The sequence below is a fragment of the Papio anubis genome, chromosome 3 (assembly GCF_008728515.1).
Source record: "Papio anubis isolate 15944 chromosome 3, Panubis1.0, whole genome shotgun sequence".
In the NCBI taxonomy this organism is placed as follows: Eukaryota; Metazoa; Chordata; class Mammalia; order Primates; family Cercopithecidae; genus Papio; species Papio anubis.
In genome coordinates this window covers 43,179,542-43,203,662 of record NC_044978.1, presented here as the reverse complement: position 1 = coordinate 43,203,662, position 24,121 = coordinate 43,179,542, and the positions used below count along the sequence as shown (strand labels likewise).

The window sequence follows — 24,121 nt, the reverse complement described above, 5'->3', positions numbered from 1 at the left end:
CTGGCACTAAAGCCCAGGTAGATACTGCTCTGTTTTCATTCTGTCATTCTAGTCATTTCTAGGACGAATTTCCTTTGGAAGGAGGTTTTAAACCAAGCATTCGATGTCACATTGTTACCCACTGAAAAGTGCTCTCTGTAAGTGCTTCCTGAAGAAGGCAAGGTTGAAGTGAACCCTTTCAAACCAATGTATGGCACTTTGTTAGCGTTTGCTGAGTGTCCAGTCCTAAGCTAGACTTGTGAGGTAAGAAAAGAAAGTTTGTGCCTGTTTTTATTACATGGGGCCAATTACCTTTGCCTGCCTTCCAGGCCCAGGTTGCTAAACCCTGGGAAGTCTGTAATTATATTAGAAGATGGGATTATTAGTGATAAATGTGGTATTTTTATAGATAGTGCTCTGAAACTTGGTTTCAATGGCCTTTCCCACACAGTGTCTCAATAACCCTAAGGTAGGCAGGAAAAAAAAAATGTTGCTGAGGCTCAGAAAATTTAAATGGACTTCCTGAAATGTGACAGAAGGCAGACCCAGGACTAAAACGGAGGTCCTTGGAAGCCTGGCCCAGGGCTGTTTCTTCCTTACAAGGAAGGACTTGTAAAGAGCTTGCTCAATTCAAGGTTCCTTTGGCCTGGGAAATCCTTTTGCTTCTGCTCACTTGATGCCTCCAAGACTGGATCTCTGGGTATCCCTTTTTACCTGACATGCATCCTGGCCACATCTTAGCCTGTAGTGCTCATGTACCTTCTTAGTCTCTAATCTGTCTATTGGTGCTTTGATATGTTAACCATGGGCTATCTTACTCCCTCAATTTTATTTTTGGATAAATTGGAGAAAACAGTTTTAAAACGATGAACTATAAGACTTTGATGCTGATTCTTCATTCTCAGTACCAAGCTTTGCCTATACTTCAAAACAGATCTCAATGGACAAGGAAAAATAATATCAGTATTTCACTGGGCATCTAAAATGCTAGGCATTATGCTAAGAACATTGCATGTTTTTAACATTGTATCAAGATGGGGACTGAAGGGCTTTAAACCTGGGCAGTCTGACTCCAGAACCCAAATGTCAGCTGTGACACTGTGGTTGTCTCCCGCAATGCCATACTTGCAAGTTTTGTGTATCATAGCATTTAGACATCTCTTTACAATTATGAAATTCTGGGTTTTCTTCCCCTGCTGTGGCCCAAACACAAACTAAGAACATACCTAATGAACAGCTGCAATTGATATTTTCATCTTAATTAGGGATTAAATATAAAATAAATCATTCTATTTAACATGAATTATGATGTCCTAACTTTTCCAGTAGTTCATTTCAAATAGATTGTTTAATAGTAGGAGAAAACAGTAGCTTTTAAAAGTATATGTGGGAAATTAACTAAAATATTAAAAAGATCACTCACCCACTGTTAGCCTTTATTTTTTACCCCAAAACAACATGAGAAAATAAGTTTTTTCTTTTACCTTTGCTGTACTTTCCTCCTTGAAAATAAGCCCATTAATAAGGAGATGTAAAGGGAAAATGTAAGTATCTCAAGACAAATTATACTAAAACTTTTTTAAAAGAAACAGTTCTATCAAAACAAGTTTGCAAATAAAAATAATTACCAAATGAAGATATTAGGGGAGTATCGCCATTAGGCATGTTTTTATTATGCAATAATTTATCCATGAACAGTTTATATTTCATATCCATATTACAGTGTTTTTTTTCCCCAGTCACTGGGAGTACTCAAGCAGAGCTGATGAAAATTCATCATTCTGGAAAGTTCCAGAAGGGATTTTGCAGTGAGTAGAAAGGTGAAATCTTGGACGATAAGGTCTCTTCCAATTTGAAGATTCTATAATTTTCAACTTAGGCAACTGGCATAAGGTGAGTATCCTCATGGACTCTGTAGTGATGGTGGAAAGCAGTGGTGGGCTATCGTGAGCTCTGGAGCCAGCCGGCCTGGTTTTGCTGTTGGACTTGACCACTTAATTGCTGTGTGAACTTGAGCAAGTTATGTCTCCCATCTGTACCTCAGTTTTCTCATCTGTAAAATGTTGATACTAATAGTATTAACCTCATACAGTTGTTGTGAAGATTAAATGAGTTAATGTAAGTAAAGTGCTTGAAACGGTCCTTGTCACGTGGTAAATATTCTATATCGTAGCTATGCTACTATTTTCCAATAATAATATTGGGAAAATATTAGACAATATTGGAATAATATTCCTACCTTATTGGAATAATATTGGAAATTATAGTCCAAAAATATTCAACTATTATCTGATCCATCTTATGGTCTCCAATATGAAACAAACGGTAGCCCATTATGAGGTTAATTATGGTGAGGTAAGGGCTCATATTTTGTCTGAAGCAAAGGAAATAAAAGAAGAAGAGAGGTAAAATGAGGAATTTTATTTAAAGGGAGCAGAGAGATGTCTAATGTTCAGGGAGGAAAATGAACACTCCATAGGCCTAGTGATATCAGGAGTGAAAGTATGCTAGGAGAGAAAAAGCCAGTGGTATACAGTCTCTTCACACACACACACACACACACACACACACACACTCCTCAGCGAACACATTTGGGAATTACTGGTCTATCTGCATCTTGAAGTTTTCTTTCTTTTCTTTTTGAGACGGAGTTTTTGCCCAGGTCAAGATGGAGTGCAGGGTCAATCTCTGTAGCTCACTGCAAGCCTTCCTGGGTTTACTTATTCTCCTGCCTCAGCCTCCCGAGTAGCTGGGACTACAGGCACCCGCCACCTCGCCTGCTTAAGAAGTATTTTTAGTAGAAGAGACGGGTTACCTGCAGCTAGCCAGGATGGTCTCTTTCATTCCTCTCACCCCTGGATCCACCTGCCTCACGCCTCCCAAAGTGCTGGGACATTTCAGGCTTGAGCCCACCGCTACCGCCTGGAAGTTTTACTCACTTTATAATTGGGGTTTAGTTATGCTGACTTCATAGCCATGTCATTTGAAGTGTTCAAGTCCACACATTTGCCCTGAGCCCCTGCTAAGCAGCAAGTGTTGTGGAAGCAAAGAATGCTGCCTGAGGCTGCAGTCTAGGAGGAAGGGGCCGACAGGACTGTGCCCATGGCCTCACTGAGATATCCGGGATCAGCTTGTGCTGGATGCTATGGGTGCTGGATGCTATGGGGGCTGGGAGAAGGCCACCTGACTTAGCCTACAGGGACGGGGAAGACTTCCAGGCAGAGGTGAAAGCTTCACTTAGATGTGAAGCAGGTATTAGGCTGATGAAGAAAGTAAGCCAAACAAAACAAAACAAAGCAAAACAAAACCCCAAGAAAATTAGACTAAGAAATGTTTTAATTCCTTCCATAAACTTTGAAAATAGGCAGGCCTAGGCTTGAATCCTGGTTCTGCTCTTCACTAGCGATGTGACTTTGGGCAAGTTACTTAAACTCTCTGAACTTCAATGTAGTCATCTCTGGGACAGGGTCCCTATCTTATTGTGTTGTTCTGAGAATTAAAGAAACAATGTATGATCACGTCATAATCCAGTGTCTCCCAGATGCTTATTTTGAATATCTGTGGTATTAAATCACCCATACTAAAACATAATAAAAGAGGAAGTAATGATTTGTTGAATTTAGAGGAAGAAATAATGACAAGGAAAGCCAAAAGTATCACAACAAGCTCTGTATTTAGGCTCATATGTCCATTCTTGCCAGAGCCACTAATTCAGAGCTAGGGTAGAGAACAACTGGCCAAAGTCCATTACATTCCATCTAATGACATGTCTGTTGTGGGTGTGGGGAGGCTATTGGCAACTCACCTTTTCCAATACCCTCTTGTTATAATACAAAGCTCCAGCCCAAACTGAAAATTTAAAGAACAATCAGCCAGATCACCTTCTCAATGACTATGATGTTTAAAGCATTCACAAAAGTGAATTCAAATTATTGGTATGTTTTATTAGCACCATCTGTAATTTCACCTTAACGCAAAGATGAAGCAAAACAGGAGCAGGAAAGGCAGTCTATAATAAAAACTCCCATTTATCACAGGCCTCCTATGGGTTCGGTACTCTTTATTCGCTATTTCTAATGCATATTGCAACTTACAAGGCAGTTCTGTTCTCCTTCACAAATGAAGCATCCACAGCACAATTGGTGACTTCACAAAGGTCCCGTGGCTCCTAGGTGGGAAGCCACCGGAAGGCAGATCTGATTCTAAAGCTGCTGTCTGCATGCCATGCTAGTACAACTCTCAATCTGGGATCAGGGAAGAGAGGTACCACATGTGGTCAAGGAGCTCCCACATCCCCAGGAGTCCAAGGGTTGCCATTCTTCCTCCTTCTGTCTCCATGATGTCGCCACTACAATGTTGTCATATTGTGAACTGTTCTGGTAAGTTACAAATTTTTCCACAGAAAAGAAGAGAAAGGGCTACCAAAAAAATGGGAGAGGAAAAAACTAATCATAAGTCTTCAGAGGTAAGTGAAGTTAAGAACCTGACCTTGGATGGGAGTGTCCTAACCCAATGGTGGCCTTAGTCATGTTATACTTCTGCTTTGCAACTGATCCCAGATACAGACACAGTCTAATTGTAAAGAGAAGGAGTTATCTGGTGTATTAACTTGTTAGGTGAAGTAGAATGCTTTAAAAAAAAGGTGAATTTTAAAAATCACATACCTTGATTCAAATGTAGTCTTGGCCACTTAATAACTGTGTGATTAAGCCTCATCTACTTACCTTCTAAATGAAATTAATAGTATTTACTTCACTTTTCTCATCTGTAAAATGGTGATAATACCACCTATCCTCGTAGGATGATGGTAAAGATGAAACAAGAATAAAAGCTAGCATCTAGAAAATAATAACCGAAGTTACCTATTGATATTTTTCTGTGATTATTTTAATTAGCTACAGTGTAGCATTCTTACATGAAGTACCTGGATGTGGTAAATAATCAATAAACAGCAGCTATTATTATTAGCAGGGCACAGTTTTGTATTGGTGCAGGTCTACTGGTGGAAATAAATGAAAGGAGGAGAAATCCTGTATGTGACAGTAAACAAATTCAAACGTAAAACCAAAAACAACAATAAGAAAGCAGAAGTGGAAGAAAAAGAATCCTAGCTTGAGTCAACCAACTTGTTACCAGAATTTACTTATTAAAAATCTCTACAGTGTAAATTTAGCCTTTAGAGATTTAATTTTTTTTTTAACTTTTTCTTTTGTTTTTACCAATGTCCACTTTGAAGAGTCCAGTCTTCACTGGACCAAGGAAGAAAGGAAAATAAATTTAAATGTTTATGTATTTAGTTAGTTTTGCTTTGTAAAAGAGAAGAATCCAGGTCAGGTTCTTAACTCCACTCACCTCTGAAGAATTCCGAGTCATATTTCCCTCTCCCTTTTTGGGTGATGCTTTGTCTATGTCTATGGTAGAGGTGAAATGGGGAAGAGACACTGCAGGGGTGGTGATCCTTCTCCTTGGAATGGTTTGTGAAGTGATCCTTCTCCTTGGAATGGTTTGTTCCTAAAAGCTACTCTGTCTGCTTCTTTCCTGTCAGGGATGTTAGCAGAGCTCAAATCCTTATGAACCCAAACTCCCAAGCCACTGGATCCGGTGAGATGGCTGGAGCCCAGCAGGGTCAGCATGAGGAACACCATGAGGACTCCTGAAACACCACATTCCCATGGCTGCAGCAGGGCAGCGGGGTAGCTGGAAGGCACAGTGTCCCTGAAACTGTCGTCCTCGGCAAGGAGTGTGGCTGCATGGTGGGTCGCCTGACCTGTAAGCAGGTCTTGGAGGCAGATGTGGGAAGTAGGAGTGCTGTGGCAACACAATGTGGAAATCGGGAGTTCTCTTCAGGTGTGATGCTCACAATTCATGTAAATCTATTGATCTATGTATTTACCTACCTACCTCTATGTGTGTGTTTGTCTGGGAGTGGGGTGGAGCAGTGTAAGGTGGGTTCAGGAACCGTGTTCGTCAGGGCTGTCTGGGGACACAGAACCAATAGGAGCTATATCTATACTGATATCGGTATCTCTACAGATACAGATAGATGAGAGGGGATGTATTAGGGGAATTGGCTCACATGACCTTGGTGGCTGAGAAGTCCCACCACAGTCCATCTGCAAGCTGGAGACCCTGGGATGCGGGTAGTGTGGCTTCAGGGCAAGTTCAAGGACCTCAGAATCAAGGGAGCATATCTGCCCTGAGGATGAGATCGGGAAAAAGCCTGCAGGCATGTGTTTGAAAGGAGGTGAGAGAGGAAGATCAAGAAGGGTTTTCTCAAATTGTGGTTGCAATGCAAGAAAGGGAAAGGTGAGAAAAGGGACCTGAGCCCAGGCCTTGGGAGGAAGAGGAGGAGGAAGAAGGGCAGACCAGGGCTGAGGTCAGAGCTGGTCGCCAGAGGAGGACGCCTGGGCCCCTGGCCCCTGCCTGAGCAGAGGTGGCCGAGGTCCAGGAGCCAGAAGAGAAGAAACGGACGCTTGCACTGCTGCTCCTGGCTTGCCCAGAGGGAGAAGGGTGATGGGGCTGTTCCCGTGCACCCAGGACCATGGCTCTTGAACTTTATGTGTCGGGAAGGAGGCAAGGACTGAACTGGAGAGCCGGGCCCTTCATTTAGTGCCAGCATCCCAGGAAATGCTCTTTTCCCTGCGGGAGCCTCCGCCTATGGCTGTAATGATCTTGGACTGGAAGGTCAAATTCCAAAGACTTAAAACCACACCTGCAGCAGGACTGGCCACATACATTGTAGAGTATCTTTAAAATAAAATGCTGCACTGTCCTGCAACTGTCAGTCTGAGACAGAAGTCCTGAGTGCCCAGGGGCGGCTGGTGTAAGTCCTGGAGTTTGAAGGTCATAGAGCCTGGAGTCCGAGGGTGGGAGGAGAAGAGTGTCCCTGCTCCAGGAGAGAGAGAGAGAGAGAGAGAGAGAGAGAGAGAATCTTTTTGTGTTTGTGCTGTTGTTGCCTTTTTTGTTCTTACCTGTGCCCCCAGCCATTTGGATGATGCCCCCACATTGAGGACAGGTCTTCCCCAGTCAGTTTACTGACACACCTGCCAGTCTCCTCTGGAAACCATCTCACACACACACCCAAAAAGAATGCTTTACTAGTTCTCTAAGTATTCCTTAATACAGTCAAGTTGGCACCTAAAATTAACCACCCTAGGGACACTGCTATTTTTAAATCTACCTAGAATTTGCACCTCTGACTCTAGCGATTGAGACAGAATTCATTTTCAGGGAGACTATCCTTTTGATTGGAAAAACACTGATATAAGCTCTTTAGTTAAACAATGATAGGGCCATGCTTCTATTCTGGAAGAAACAGATTAAGATGGAGCAAAGCTAAGCTGCTCATTAGAGATTTTTTTTTTTTTTTTTCTCTAATAGATTTTATGGCTTCCTCAGAAAAGAAGCAGGCCAGGGAAGAGTGGAGATGGGCAGAGTGGTGATAAAACAGGGGGCTCATGGAGAGGAGGAGAAAAGGACTTTAGCACCATAGTGGCAGGCAGGAGGTTAAGAGCAGAGTTTAATTGCAAGGGATTCCTTTGATGGGGTTATGACCAATCTGCTTTAGGAGCAATGATACAGAATTTTGTATTTCCCTTTTGGTGGTGCTGTGGTTTGGATGTTTGTACCCCAAAAAACCTCATGTTGAAATTCGGGCCCAGTGTTAGAGGTGGGACTTCATGAGAGGTGTTTGGGTCATGGGGGAAGATCCCATATGAACTGATTAATACTCTCCCTCAGGGGTAAGCGAGTTCTCATCTCATTGGTTCCCGATCCAGCTGGTTGTTACAAAGAGCCCAGCACCCTCATCTCTCTCTTCCTTCCTCCCCATATGATCTCTGCATGCACCAGCTTCCTTCCTGTGGTGCTGTGAGTGGAAGGAGCCCAGGGTCCTAATGGCAGATGCCTAATCTTGAACCTTCCAGCCCATCAGAATAGTAACCCAAATAAATCTTTTTTCTCTATAAGTTACCCAGTCTCAGGCATTTCTTGATAACAACGCAAAATGGACTAAGGCACGTGGTATGACTCCTCATGTTATTCTCAAACTCTCAGTAAAGTTTTGTCACTCTCGCATAAACCCGGGAGGTAGAGCTTGCAGTGAGCTGAGATCCGGCCACTGCACTCCAGCCTGGGCGACAGAGCCAGACTCCTGCCTCCCAAAAGTGCCTTGTCACCTCTATGGCTGGTCTCAAAAAAAAAAAAAAAGTTTTGTCACTCTCTATGGCTGGTGTCAGCAATGTTGTTGGAATAAAGAGAGCACTTGGTGTCCAAGATGGGGCAAACCGGACAACAAAGAGTGTAACAGAGATGACAAGAGGAAGCAATTTGAGCGTATAAGCATTCCCTGACAAATCCTCGAAAATTCTTGCGAAAGAAGACTACGTGTTTCTTGGTCACACAGGATGGGATTCACATTATTTGAGGCAGGGATATTGTCATAGACATTGGGGATACCTGGCAGCACATGAATCCACTTTTTATGTTTAGGGGTGTCCTCACTGTATGAGTCTCCATGAGGGTTAGAGACCTCCACTATGTTGGTCAAATAGGCCAGAGACTTGTATTTCCAGCCTCCTGCCCTGGAGAGGGGGCATGTGACCTAGGGTTGGCCAATTAGGCACCTCCCCAGGACTTTGCATTGGAAGTTAGTGAATCGATGAAGAGGAGTGGTGGAGAGTCTATTCTGAGGAGTGGGGTGTTGGGGTGGAAGGCAGCTAAATCCTCCAGTTTCCTGGGGCAGGAGAGAGAGTAGGGTTGGTAGCATTATTTAGTTGAGAACATCCAAGAAGCAGATGCCAAGATGGGATTCGAGGTTTATTAGGGAAAGAAATTCATTAGGGAAAATGGCTCTGGAGGATAAAGAGGAAGGGAGTGGGAATTGGTGGAGAGAGACATTAGATTGGGAGACAGGTCTAACAACTGTAAAAGGAGAAAGAGAAGCAAAGAATGGTGGGAAGAGCCTCAGACTGCAGCAGAATTCTGAGACAATCTTGGCTTGGCCAATGGAGAATCTCCAGGCAAAAGCTGCTGTGTTCATTTTTCTATCGCTGCTGTAACAGATTACCCAACACTTTGAAGATGAAAACAACACAATGACCATATTGTACTATATATCTGTAATTTGCTAAGAGGGTTGATCCCAAGGGTCTTCACCATACCAAAAAAAATAAAAATAAGAAATAAAAAAGAATGGTAACTATGTGAGGTGATGGAAATGTTCATTAGCTTGATTGTGGTGAGGAACACAAATCTATTATCTTACAATTCTGGAGGTCAGAAGTCTGACATGAATCTTAGTGCTAAAATCAAGGAAGTGACAGGATTGGTTCCTCTAAGAGCTTCAGGAGAGCTGGGGCCTGCCCTTTTCAGCTTCTAGTGACTGCCGGCATTCCTTGGCCTGTGGCTGCATCACTTCAATTTCTGCTTCTGTCATCACCTCTCCTACTTCCCCCTCTGATCGCCTGCATCCCTCTTATAAGGACCCTTGTGGTTACACTGGGCCCTAAGTAATCCGGGATACTCTTCCAAGATTACATGTGCAAAGTCACCTTTGCCCTATAAAGTAACATTCACCTGTTTCCTATGCTGGTGGCAAGTATAAGCTCTGATGTCCAGTGTCTAGTGCTATCAGCAGCAGTGCCCATTGCTCACGTTCTTGTGGCATGATTTGTACTTGGGTTCTAGATTCCTAGAGTCTCTCTTCTTCTACCTGTTTTCTGAACCTTCTCAAAACTTCCTGGCGTCTCTGTGAGCCGCTTGGCCATCTTTTAATAAACTTATTTTCTACTTAACTCAGTCAGAGTCAGTGTGGCTGATCATTGTTAGGTTTGGTGAAAGCAGGAGGCTCTGTTACTAAAAGGAAAAGAGGAAATAATTGCTGTAATTTTAGAGACTAAATTTTCCAACCTTCCTTGTGGCCAGGCATGGCCATGTGACTAAATTCTCATCAGGGAAATGTGAGCAGAAGTGATGTGTCTAATCTCCAAATCACTTATTCAAAAGGAACTCCCTTGCACACTCCTTCCTCTTTTCTCCCCTCTTCTGGGCTCAGTATGTATATGGTACTGGGGAGTCAGCTTGCTTCAGTGAATAAGAGCAACATTTGAGGAGATTACAGGCACCTAGAAAGATGGAACAAGGCTCTCTGGATGGTTTTATGGAGCAGAACAACCTTTCTATGTTTGCGGGTCTGTGTTCTTGTGGGTTGTTATATGAGAGAGAAATAAGCCTATATTGGTTGAACCACTGTATTTGGGGGTCTCTTTTGAAAGCCACACGCCTATTCTAGGTTTAGTATAACCTAATGAAAACAATCAATTTATGTCTAATATTCCTGACTAGTTCAGAAATAAGAACCAGGAAAGATTCCAACATCTCAGGGAAGGGGGAGAAGGAGGGATTCTGGGAGTAATTGTTGGGAAATTTGGGGATGAGGGCAGTAAAATTTCAGTAGTAGTATTAAGAATGAGAATTTGTTAGTCTATGACATACAGGGGTAAGACAATGGCGTTTTCGGGTTCTGAGTAGCCACTGCCACTGAATAGCATAGGTGGAAAGAGTTACACAAGAAGGCTATGGGGTGAAGTAATTAATACTCACAGTCAGGAGTAGCTTAAATAAAGAAAATAACAAACTCAAATCACTAAATTCTCAGCCCAAGGCACAGTTAGAAAAAAAGGGAATCATATATAACTATGCTAAAATAATCTCTTGCAGCAGGGCCAAAATAGCTGCAAACCAAATGCAATGGTTAATTCTGAATTTTGCTTTGATCTGTTGAATTCTCAGGCTTGTCAGTAGAACATTGAACATAAAAATGTGGAACCCTGATCACTGAAATGGGGATATATGGAAGGATTCAGAGGCCTTGTAAGGTTTTGATCCTCCAATTGCTGCTGCCCCTCTGAGGGTCACAGAGGAACATATGTCCATAGGTCACAGTTCATGAATCCCTACAAAGAAGCTAGTCTTTGCAAATTCTGGTGAATTTTAACAGCGTAAAGTGGAAAAAGTCTGTCTATGTCCTGATGAGCATCAGCTGTGAAGAGGCTGTTCTTGTCTTATTTGAAAACCCTGTAAGAACCTCTCTGAGGACTTACTCTACAAGGACATGTCAATTCTTTACTTCCACATTCCCAACATCCTTCATTTTCCACAGTGCCATAATTAAAATGCCAACATGCCTGTGTGTATGGTGGTGGTGGGGCAGTTACAAAGTCAAATATCAAAGGAAAAGACTTTCTTAAAAAAAAGAATAATTTTTTCCTACTTTATGTTAGCAAAAATATCTGTGGAATATGATTGAGTAATGGATTATGGGGTGCTAGTCAAGGAGGGTGAGAACATATATTTAAATGGAGAAGAATTTATCTTGATCTTGGGAAGGGGCAGTGGTATACCAGGGCTTTCACTAGGTTCTTCCCAAAGAATTAGTCAAACCAATCTAAAAAATTCATGAGGAAACTGCAAAGATTAGTGATAAATTAAGTGTTGGAAGCATATAGTAGCTTTGTATCCCCATATAGCTTTCTGATTTGACTAGGGCAGGACCTGGATGGATCTTAGCAGAGTGGATTATTGTAAACTTAATCAGCTGATGACTGTAACTGCAGCTTCTACTCCTGATGAAGTCTCCTTACTAAAGAAAATCATTAGAGCCTATATGTGCAGTCACTACTTTTGTTTATTTTTTTTTCTATCCCAAGGATTGGCAGACTCTTTTTCCTTTGGTATGAAGCCAGATAGTGTAATGAAAGGTTCTGCAGACCATAAGGCATCTGTCGTATCTACCCAACTCTGCCATTGCAATATGGAAGAAGCCATAGATCATGCATAAACAAATGGGTGTGGCTGTGTTCTAATTAAATTTTATTCACAAAATGGGCAGCAAGTGCCCCAGTAGCAACAAGCACATCCAGTGCTCAGATCCTGGTTTCTAATATCATTCTCCAATCAAAGGAACTAGGGATCCTTGGATAAATGACTGATTCTAGGACTAGGGTGAGAAATATACCACATGAGCCCAGAGCATCTTATTAAACCAAAAAGTAAGGATGTGCTCACAAATAACAAAAAGCAAAACAAAACAAAAAACTAAGAAAAGCCCACCACCACCAAACACACACACACACACACACACACACACACACACGTCGATGGGGGTATTTCAAAGAGGCACAGGAGCCAACCAAAAGAGCTCTTCATGGCCAAAGCTGAGACAATTTGAGCAATAAAATAAAGTAGCATTGGATTATAGCTCAAAGTGTAAAGATCCATGATTCCATACTGATACAAATACAAGATTTAATAAACTAACAAGTGAGAAGAAGAGACAATCTCTCACGCAGAAGAATTCCAAATATAACACATAGATACTCTGTCTTAAATGAGGGAGAGCATAACTCCCCACTCAAGTGTGGGCTGTGCGTAGTGACTTCTCTCCTAAGAATACAGTAAGGAGAGGCAGAAATAAGTAACTTTACAGTGGAGAAACCTGACATGCACTATTTCAGCCAGGTGTTTGAAGTCAATATCAATAGTCATACATCATGTTGTTAATATATACCCTTGATATGATGTGGTGAAAAGGGCCCTTTAAATTTGTGATATTTTCCCAAAAATCCATAACACTGTTCAAATTGTGAGAAAATCATCAGAAAAACTCCAATAGAGGAAGATTGTGCAACATACCTGACCACTACTCAAAACTGCCAAGGTGAACTTGGTGCAGTGGTGAGCTCCTGTATTCCCAGCTACTTAGGGATCTGAGGCAAGGGGAAGACTTGATCCCAGGAGTTCAAGATCAGACTAGGCAACACGGTAAAACCGTGTCTCAAAAACAAAAGCAAAAAGAGAACTGCCACGGTCATCAAAAACAAGGAAAATCTGAGAAAATTTCACAGTCAAAGTAGCCTAAGGAAATATGACAAATAAATGTAATGTGGTATCCTCGATGCCATCCTGGAACAGAAAAAGGACATTTGGTCAAAATTAAGGAAGTCTGAACAGAACGGATGGAAAGGGTCACACAAGGACTGCGGGGTGGTATGGTTAATACGAACAATCAGGAGAGGCTTAAATAGAGAAAATAACAAACTCAAATCACTAAATTCTCAGCCCAAGGCACAGTTATGAAAAAAAAGGAATCATATATAACTATTCTAAAATAATCTCTTGCAGCAGGGCCAAAATAGCTGCAAACCAAATGCAATGGTTAATTCTGAATTTTGCTTTGATCTGTTGAATTCTCAGCCTTGCCAGTAGAACGTTGAATATAAAAAGGATTATTTAGTAATAGTCTATCAATACATGTTAATTGTAACAAATGTGCCATGCTAATATAAGATGTTAATAACAGGAGAAATTGTGGGTATATTGGAAACCCACCATGCTGTCTGCTCAATTTTTCTGTAAAACTACTTTAAAAATGCAAGTCTATTAATAAAAATTATAAAAGGCAGCAAGGCAGATTTCACCTTCAGACTCTACTTTGCTGACCCCTGCTATATATCCCTTTAACCAGAGAAAACAGTCAAGTTTGCTTTCACCTGGTAGGAACAGTAGAATACCTTTATTATTTTGTCTCAGAGTTATATCAAATCTCAGACTTTATACCACAACACAGGCGACAAGTGCCTTGAACATCCCATCATCACCTAAAACATCATTGGATCATAGGTACACTAAATTGATGATATCATGCTGACAAGAGTTGAAGAGCAGAAACTAAGAGCTACTCTCGATGCCATGGTAAGATACATGTCTGTAAGAGGAAAAGAGATATATCCTATAAAAGCATAAGAAGGAGCCTACCCCTTTAATAAGGTTTCCAGGAATCTGATGGTCCCAGGATATTGGAATATCTTCTTTAAAGGGAATGCTGGATTGGTACGTGTTGTAGCCCTTATCTATTAAAATGGTACTCTCTGGGGATCTTTGGATTTTGTAGATTGTATTTTACATTCAAATGTGTTGCTCTGACCCATTTACAAGGTGACCTGAGAAGTTGCTTAGGCTCTCACAGGATGCAAAGAATAAAGAATAATCCATTATCTCATTTAACAGGGCTTATTGTAAGATTACACAGGAAAGTAAGAAAACTCACAAAAAGCGAAAATAACTCAAGCTAAGCCAACAGAGAATTAAATATTATGGCTATTTGGGACACAATGAAAGGTCTTATAATAACATCTACTGACTCTAACAGCTGACCGTGCTCCTGATTCCAGTCTTCCATTCTGCTTATCTCCACTCAGTTTTTCTTTGCTGGGACCAATTCTCTACCCTCTCTTGGCTTCTGTTTCTGTTCCTGTTACTACTACAATGGAATAACTATTTTTAATCTCTTCTATTTATCTCCAGGTTTCTGTTTACTCATAGCTTCTCCTACCACCCAGTTTTTGCTTACCGCCTTCTTCATGTGTGCGTCTTGGCCTCTCCAGCCTGCTGACTCTCTGAATGCTTTGCATTCAATCTCTCAAAAAGAGTTTCTGATTGGACTCTCCGCTCTTGTCCAATGTCCTTTTATGGCAGAGCTCTTGTGCTGTCCTCCCTCAGGGACCCCTGGACAACTTCTAGAAAGCTAACAAACACCCATCACTGGTCCCATCAGCACTGACTGTGCTTGTGACATCACATGATGCTGACACGCTGACCTTTGCAAAGGATGTTTTAGAAGAGGCTGTGGTTGTGGTAGACACGCTAAAGCTTCACCATATGGAGACATTATAGCCAGGAAGCACCTTTGCTGGCCTGTCCAGACAACTGAATTGGTCATTTTGACTAAGGAGGATGACAACCTTTAATAGCTTAAAGCGTTAAAGGGAGAAAACGAAACTCCTGATGATTTCAGCTTGGAAGATGGACTATTAGGTTGGTGCAAAAGTAATTGTGATTTTGCCATTATTTTAAATGGCAAAAAGCATAATTACTTTTGCACCAACCTAATAGAAAGCTTTGACCTAGAGGAAGGTACTTTAGGAGACTGCCAATCATCAGCATACTTTCTGTTCCCTTTTCTCTGCTTATCTATGTAACATTTTATTCAAAGTGGGTGCTCCTGGTTTATGGTGGGAATATGAGTAGGATTGTGGAGAAAAAGAATACAGAGACTCCTAATCCCATAAGTAAGCCTGCTGCCAGTGGTAGCCATACAGTGAGAATACTATAGAACTAGAGTCCAGTAGAGCACTTTGTTAGTCCCTGCCTTGGCTGGGTCATGTGTACGATGATCAACTTCTTGCTGCTTTTTTCTTTAAAAAAGTTAATCTGAACTTGGCAACTATGTTTTTGTTCATGGAAACCTGGTCGTCCAGCCCCTTGGCACACTTGGTTTGGATTTTGATTCCCAGAACTCAGTGTACAGGCCTTTCCAGCCTCTCTCTCTGGCATATAGATTGCAGCGCTCTGCAAGGTGCAAGTCCTGAAAACACATCGTTTGGATTTCCTCTCTCTGGTTACCTGTCACAGTCAACTGCTCTCAATCCCTGGATTCATTTCCTCTTGGATTCTGTGAAATGCTCTCCTTAATCATTCAATGTAAAAAGAAGAAAAACTTTTTCCTGGTCTTTTTATATTTTTATTTTTTTAAATGGGAGAGGCTTTACTGATTTTCTTTTCAATTTGACCAATAATTTCCTTATGTCCACAGATACTCCTTAACAGTTGTTCTCTTGCTGTTGTCATTTTATATCAATGTTCAGAGAATACTTAATGGAATCTTCCTTCAAGAACTACTCACATTGGCTCTTATTTTGTTTGCAATTTTGAAACCAAAGATCTATGGAATTTAAAGCATATACTCCTCAGGCAAGAGGTTATTAAACAATCATTGGTGACTGTACTTAGTGTTAAACTTATAACTCAGAAAGAGGTAGTCTGGGTGAATTGAAAAATACCTCAAGCACTCAGAAATTAGGTCTCCATAAAGCAATCATCTGCACCTTTTTTTCAAATGAAAATAGCATCATATCAGGATTAATTCAAGTTAATAGCTAAGAAAATGTCAGTCTAGGTACTGTACATAGCTTCAATGCCCAGTTTCATTTTGCTACAAGAAGCTATATATTTTATTGGACACGCACACAAAAAGCTTGTCATATTATTCATCACCCCTAGAAGCAGGTCATAGAGCAGCAAAGTAATGTCACTAACAAGAAGCAGTTTTCTGTAGTAGACAGCAATTCTTACCCTGTCATGGATTTATCTTATTATTGACAGCAAATTTGGCTGGCATTGACCAGAATTGATGCTTTACCCAGCCCCATACCAAAGCTGGAACATGAAATGGGCTTATACCACGCTTAATGTCCCTCACATATTTCCTCTGTTCAAAGTCACATACCTTTTTTGATCTGAATGATGAAGGAGGACGTTTAAAACATAGACATTTCTATGCTTTATTATAGAGTAGTTTGTAAGTACCGTTTTACAGTGCTGACACTTATATGAGGAGGCAGCAGCAACTACTTTAATATGATTAAAGGTAGCAGTATTCACTACAACAAATGAGTTCTAACATTGGCTACCGGAGTTGTGTGTGTGTGTGTGTGTGTGTGTGTGTGTGTGTGTGTGTGTTTCTTCTTAGTGTCTGGCTTACTTTCTACTTAATTTGTTCAGGAAAACACCAGGTAAATTTGTATTGTAAGAATTTGCTGAGCTCACAAATGATCCCATAAGGAGTGGGCATTCTATTTTTTCTAGTTCTGTCGTTTCTGTCATCTTTTTAAGACATGTTGTATCATTAGGCTTAATGTGCATCTTATTTCTTTAAAGTCGCCTGAGGAATGAGCTATCAATGAGAATCTGGAGACGTATATAGAAGCAGTAATCATTAAAGGTTGTGTGAGTAACTGGGCTCAGGTTATGCAAATAAGCAAGGAGTGGGATGTTGCCCTCAGTGAGCAAGTGCGTGGTTGTCTGAAGCTGCTGTGACGGGGAGCCTCTTGCGGTCAGTGGAGGGGCTGATGAAGCAGAGACAACTCCAGAAAAGATGATGCTGCCACTGAGGCCATCGGGATGATGGTGGGAGGAGGAACAGAGTCCACCTCAGAAAAGAGGAGGAAGAAATAGGGCCTCTTGAAAGGCAAAGGCTTTCTAGCTGGCCATTGACTATGACTTGGAAAAAGGCACAGGACCAAGAAAAATGAGTCAATGCTCTTCTCTCTGCCTGGAATATATCACCATCCCTGTACCTAGTTAACTCCTACTCCCCCTGCAGTTCCCACTTTAAATGCCACTTCCTCTATTGCTGTTAATGTTGTCCTTTTTTTTAGTACTTTTCTTTCATAGCACTGTTCACAGTTTATAGCGGTGTCTTATTTGAGTGTTGATTTGAGGGATGGTGTTGATTTAAATGATTTATTAATCATTCAATAAATGGTTATTATACACTTACTTTGTGTTGAGTATGTAAGATGTTAGAGATATTTGGTGAATGAATGACAACATAAATGAGTGAATGATGCAAGAATTAGATTTCCAGGGACCCAGGGCTATTGAAATCCCCAGAAGAAAAATGAAGAAACCAGTTTTGCAAGACAGTTTGATGTCCCTGGGGAGGAATTTCGTGTATCAAATAAAGGAAGGCTGGGTGTAGTGGCCTCATGCCTGTAATCTCAGTACTTTGGAAGGCCAAGGTGAAAGGATCACATGAGCCCAGGAGTTCAAGTCCAGACTGAGCAACATAGGGGGACCCTGTCTACACAAAAATAAAAAATAAAAAATTAGCCAGGCTTGGTGGTGCGTGCTTGTGGTCCCAGCTACTTGGGAGACTGAGAAAGGATCACTTGAGCCTGGAAGATCAAGGCTACAGTGAGCTGCACTCCAGCCCAGGCAACAGAGCAAGATCTTATCTCAAAAATTAAATTAAATTAAATTAATAAAAATAAATAAAGGAAGACCTTCTTCAAGAAGGGTCAGAGGCAGAACCTAGGAAAATTGTTGAAATCTTAGAAACTGTGAATGGAAAAGGCTGGACTGGCACATGCCCTCGGAGGTTGTATTGGGGAGCGGCTTTTGGGGAAGACTTTGACATTCCTCCAGGCCCAAGGCATAGGAAGACAACGTAAGTTCTTACTAGACAAGAAATCAAAGTATTTTTATTTTAAAAATAGTTTTCTCTGTAAATTGGGCTAGACAACTCCATTTTTGTCTTCTGTTATTATCCAGATGTATGAAGGCCTTGAGATTTTACCCTACTTGCAAGGTAACCCATTGGCTTGTCACAGCATGATTGCTGGCAGAAGACATGAGACTCCTAGATCAGAGACACAGGACTTTATTACTCATAGAAAGCAAGAAGCATGAACATCAGCATATTTGTGTCAGTTATCCTTGCTCCCAAGTCCTATGAGAGAGATTCAGATAGGCCCAGATAGATGCCTGTATATGCAGTAGGTTGCATTGCAGGAGAGAAACCCTGAGCTTAGGGAACTTGAATCTTTTATATTCAGCAATAAGCATGTGTGATCTTTTCTTCAGAAGGTGACATACATTACCTTTATCATCCAAGGCTATAAGAAAATCTACGTTTTTCTCTGGAGGGAGACATGTTTAAGTTCCAAGGCTGTTTGTTGTACAAATATCCTTGAAAAGATAGTCTGAAAGAAAGGGCAGTCAATATCTGTTTTAAAGATAGTCAGAAATGCAACAGGTCAATAGAGGGTTTTCCCCCAAGAATATCCACCTTTTCTTCTATACTGTATTGACTTCTGGAGAATTTTCCCCACCAGTATGCCACTTCATTGGTTAATCTGAGTAATCTGACTGATAGAGGCTGGAAGCAAATTCATTCAATATAACCTCATACAGCATTTATGAGGCCACTGTGAGGCTACCACAGTTAAGGCTACTACAACCAGTACTGACCTCAACCATGATCCCCAGAGTTATAGGCCAAATAGCTAAACACATCTCATAAACTATCCACATCTACCTTCGAAGCCAGGTGGCTTTCTCCTTGTTTCCACAGTGATGGCTAGAGGCCTTACTCCAGGTACAGTGGGACGCATTACATTACTGATGTTGTTTCCTTAAACACTTGAAGATCTCTTATCCCTCCAATCCCTAGGTGCAAATTACCATATTTTGGGGAGGGATGCAAGTTAATGCCTGGCTTCCAACTAAAAGTTGGTACTGGGGGTGCACCTGGTACCACGGAAAGAATTTTTTTTTACAATTGTCAGGGACCCCCAAGTGGGACCCATATCAGTTGGGAGCCACAGGTTGATAATGCCTCAAGTGTGGTTCCTAGCCAATTGGTAAATCTTAGAGTTCACAGTCCAGTTCAAATTGAGTCTAGTTCTTGTTTTTGGAGAAAAGATTATCTATCTATCTATCTATCATCTATCTATCTATCTATCTATCTATCTATCTATCTATCTATCATCTATCTATCTACTGTTGCATAAATATAGCCATGTGCTGTAAAATATTTCTGTCAACAACTGACTGTATGTTCTAATAAGCATATATAATAAATAAATCTTATGGTGCACAACGGTAGCCCCATACTGTATTATGATACTGTATTTTTACTATGTTTAGATATGTTCAGATACACAAATCCTTACCACTGTGTTACAACCGACTATAGTATTCAGTACAGTAACATGCTGTATAGCCTTACAGCCTAGGAGAAATAGGCTATATCCTATTACATAGGTGTATAGAAGGCTATACCATCTTGGTTTGTGTAAGTACACTCTATGATGTTCGCATAACGATGAAATCACTTAATGACGCACTTCTCAGAATGTTTCCCTGTTGTTAAGTGACGCATGACTATATATAGATTAAAAAATCATGTTGAAGAAATATCCTTCTAGCCTTGTTTTGTTAAGAATTTGGTCTAGAATATCTTTGAATTTTACCAAATGCTTTTGAGCATCTGTGAAGATAATCATACGGTTTTTCTCCTTATATGTAGCAATTTGGAAAATCACATGAATGATTTCTAAATATTGAAATGTTCTTACATTCTTAAACCCTAGTCATGGTGTATTATTATTTCAAGATGCTGTTGAATTCTGTTTACTAATAATCTATTTATGATATTTTTATGGATAGTCATCAGTGAATTTAGTGTGTAGTTTTCTTTTAGGTGCAATTTGTTAGCTTGTGCTGTGTTGTACTCATTTCAGTTAAAGAAAATGGACGCTTCCCTTCTTCTATACTTTGTGAACAGTCTCAAGTGCATTGGAATCGTCTTTCTTTAGAAATTCACATAAATTGCCATGTGAAACTGTCTAGAAACATTTTTAAGGGGTCTTGAGTTAGATTTTTCACAACTTTGTCTATTTTTAAAATAATAAATTAATCTGTTAGATATCTTTTCTGAAATCAGTTTCAGAAAATACAGTTTTCTATGTAATTATCTATGAATATGTATCTTTGTAATGAATTACACCCTTCAGCATTATAAGCTGCCTTTCTTTGTTTTGTTTAATCCTTTCTGATCCAAGTTCACTTTTTCTGATAGTAAAATCATGACCCCTGACTTGTTTCTGTTTATATTTTCATGGTATAACTTTACCCATCTTTTAACTTTCAACCTTTGGTAAATGTCTGTCTTTTAAGCATTCTTCATATATACAAACAGAGTTTAATTTTCTTTGTGATCCAACTTTATAAACTTTTTCTTTCATAAGTGGATTTAACTTATTTACATTTCTGTCATTTTTTAAATAGTATGCTTTCTATTTTTATGGCTTTAAAAATGTTTCTCCACTATTTGGACCCTTTTTTGTTTTGTATGTGGTTCTGCTAATAATTTGGAGGATTTGTATTTTTTATCTAGAGGTTGCTTTTTATAAACAATAGATTATAAAATGTCCTTTATCTTATTTTTTTAGGTAGAAGAAAAATTCAAACAGTATAAAAAAGAATGTGGTCTGTATATAGTATTTCAAATTTATTAATGTTTTTCATGGCCTGGTACATAATAAACTTTAAAAATATCCAATAGGGATTTGGAAAGAATGTGTAGTTTGTATATTGGGTAGCTTGTTAATTGTATATGACTTAAGTTCTCTATAGTGTTCCTCTCCCTACCTCTGACCTTTATCCTCTCTCTTAAGATAGCCAATGTCAACAGTTTTCTTACACATTCTTCCAGGACAGTTATTTATGTATTTAATTTTATATGTGAAAAACCTTTTAAACATATAAAAACTAGATTATTTTATAAACTGTTTTATCATCTGCTGGTTTTAATTTAATATAATTTGGAGATACAATCATAGCCACACATGTAGATGTACCTCATTCTGAATAGTTCTTTTTTAAAAAAGAATTATTAAAATAATCTTTTCTACCATGTAGTTAGATTTATTTTTGACATATTTTGTTCTTAACATCTAGTTTTCTTGCATAATGATCAGAGAATGTGGCTATATATAATATTTGGAGTTTACTGAAATTTTTTTCATGGTCTGATACATAAAATTTATAAATGTTCTGTGGGGATTTGGAAAGCATGTGTAGTTTCTGTGTCTTGGCTAGCTTGTTAATTATTTGTGATTCAAATTCATTATAATGTTATAGATTTTTGGTTACTTGTCCTGCGAGGTCTGAGCAGTATGAGACTCCCATTATGATTGTGGTTTTGACAGTTCTCCTTGCATTTCCAACTTTTTGGTTTTTATGTATATTTTGATCACTATTGTTTAGTTACAAAATAGTTTTTGGCTATTTTATCTTCTTTATGTATTGTATTTTGAAATCAGTATAAAAGATCTCCTATTGCACTATCTAATGATTTATCCATTAAAATTATATTTAAGACAATTTTTTACAAGTTGTTCAATTTACTTTTGGCTGATATATCTTTGCCTACTTTTTATGTTCAACCAGTGACAGTTTGCTTTAAGTATGTTTCATGGAAATAGCACATCGCTGGATCTAACGGCAATAAGAAGTCTGCAGGGTGTATAATGGGATTTTTTTGAGTCTTCCAGATTTAAATCTAAATCTTGGCTCCACTACTTACTGGCCACGTGACCTCATGCAAAGACATGATTACTTCTCCAAGACTCAGTTTCCTTACTTGTGAAATGGGAAAATAATAGCATCATATTAATTGGAACTCTGAATTGTAATAAAAATGAGATTACAAAACAAAGGAAAATTTCTGTGCATAGGAAGCAATAAAAACTAAACCATGAAAAAAGGATGGGCTAATGCTGTCTTTTATTTACCCTTGCTACAGCCCAGCTGTTTCTTGCCTCTTACCTCGAATTGTCTGTCTCCAGAAAGGACCTGCCTCATGCTCCTTGTTAAATTCTAAAATCTCAGGAAAGAATTATTCATCTCCCTGGGGCTTATTTGAACCCCATCATTCAAGTTGGGGAAGAAGCACTTCCTAAGTAAGGGGGAGAGAATGCTGGGAGACAAAGCAGTCGACCCTGCAGGATGAAGTAAGGCCCACAGGTGATAGACGTAAAAGCCTCTCCACAAGGTAGGTGCCCAATAAATGCTAGACCTCACTGCTAGAGATCTCTGCTCTTCATAATCATCATTTCATTTAAAAACGGAGTCTGCTTCAGTGAAGAGGGCTGTTTTCCCCCAACCTAGTCATGAAGAGGGAAACACTTTATAGCATTTGCTTTCATGCTGAATGGCTATCATTTATCTATGAGATGATTCCTTCAAGAAACAAACCTCTCAGCTTTACTGATCTTTAAAAACTGGACTCTTAAATTAGTACTGAGCATCCAGTTGGATGAAACCCCACCCTCCATCCCTGGGCCAGCTTCTAAGATATAGGTTATACCAGAGATAACATATTATAAAACCTTTCCATCCTTCTCAGCCTTTCTTCCCATACACATAGGGCAGGCCTGACCCTAAGAGGCAGCGAGCCCATGCAGCGGAAGTCCCACATCATACAGCCAAACAGGCTGTTCGTGAAGCTCCCTCTCAGCCCTGCTTAGGTCTATGGTACAAGTCTTAATCAATTTCCTAAAAGGGCGTGACACCTGACCTCTGCCGAGCATCACACAAATTCGTCCAGTATAAGTCAGACCTTACCATCTCATTATCTTTTCCAATGAATATGGCTGTCAACCTGGGTCCTGTGACAAAGAACAATTCATCAGAGTTTTGGGGTGATAAACATGATTGGAGACTTTAGCTAAAACGGTGAGCAGGAGCACAGAGGAAGCTGAAGCTAAATGTAGTGAGGGCTGGGGGGAGTTAAGCCTAAATATAAAAACTAGTTCTCAAAAGTCCTGTGTCCCTTAAAGGTGGGACATAGACCCAAGGTGCAGGCAAAGCCCAGACTTCACACTTTCAGATGGCAGCTGCTGGGACCTCGCCAACCAGGGCCCTCATGGTATGGCTTCTGGCTGGTGACCAGGGAATTCCTGGTGGGTCCCTGTAAGTGAGCGGCAGGTGGCAGAATGGCAGGCCAGCAGGTAGGAGCTCCACACAAGTCAGTCCAGCAGAGGCCTAGAGGGCTGAATGGGGAAACCAGGCGATTCCCTCCCACACAAAACATCCTCCAGTCTTACTGTGATCACGCTCCCATCCCATTGGCAGGCCCTGTAAGTTATCTTCCAAAAAAATCTGAGTCAGTTTTCTCTTATTCCTTCTCACTGCTGCCCCCAGCCTCACCTAAGTCACCTGGACTGGCCTTCAGCTGACCGATACTGAAATCATTCTAATAGTCCCTCTGGCTTCACTGCTGGCCTGCTCTGATCCATTCTCCATACAAGATGGAATGGTGTCGTGAAAAACCATATATTAGATCATGTCTGCCTAATCTCATTGTACCCAAAGTCACATCCTCAGAACTTCCAACAGCCTGGAAGGCCCTGCTGGGCCTGCCACTGGCTCTGTCTCCAGCCACATCTGTGCCGTGCCCCCATGGCTGAATTTACACAGCATCCAGGACACGCTGCATTCTTTCCTACCTCCCAGTGCTCTCACTGCCCATTTCCTTTGCCTGGAACACTGTTCTGCCTCTTCATCCCACGGCAGCCTCACCCTCCCTTTGCATTTTATCACCGTGTTGGTGAGCCCTTCCTTGACCTCCCTTCTAAAGCAGCCTCTGCTCATGCCTCCACGCTTCCTCACTGGAGCCCCTGTTTAGTTACTTCATAGAATTTATCCCATACTACATTGTATTGATTTGTTTATT

The 24,121-nt window shown here is 40.5% G+C and overlaps 1 long non-coding RNA gene across 4 annotated transcripts in view; it reads left to right on the top strand.

Moving 5' to 3' along the window:
• The first annotated feature begins 3,108 nt into the window (after positions 1 to 3,108).
• LOC103884677 overlaps positions 3,109 to 24,121 on the top strand; it is a 32,944-nt gene continuing 11,931 nt past the window's right edge. Inside the window, exons 1-3 of one of the 4 annotated variants that reach the window (XR_647355.4) lie at positions 3,109 to 4,358; positions 5,525 to 5,826; positions 21,835 to 22,601. This is a non-coding gene — a long non-coding RNA (uncharacterized LOC103884677). Of the gene's footprint in view, positions 4,359 to 5,524; positions 5,876 to 6,012; positions 8,126 to 21,834; positions 22,602 to 24,121 lie in introns of those variants that run through there. The other 3 variants (XR_647356.4, XR_001902909.3, XR_647354.3) reach the window with 3 other exon arrangements.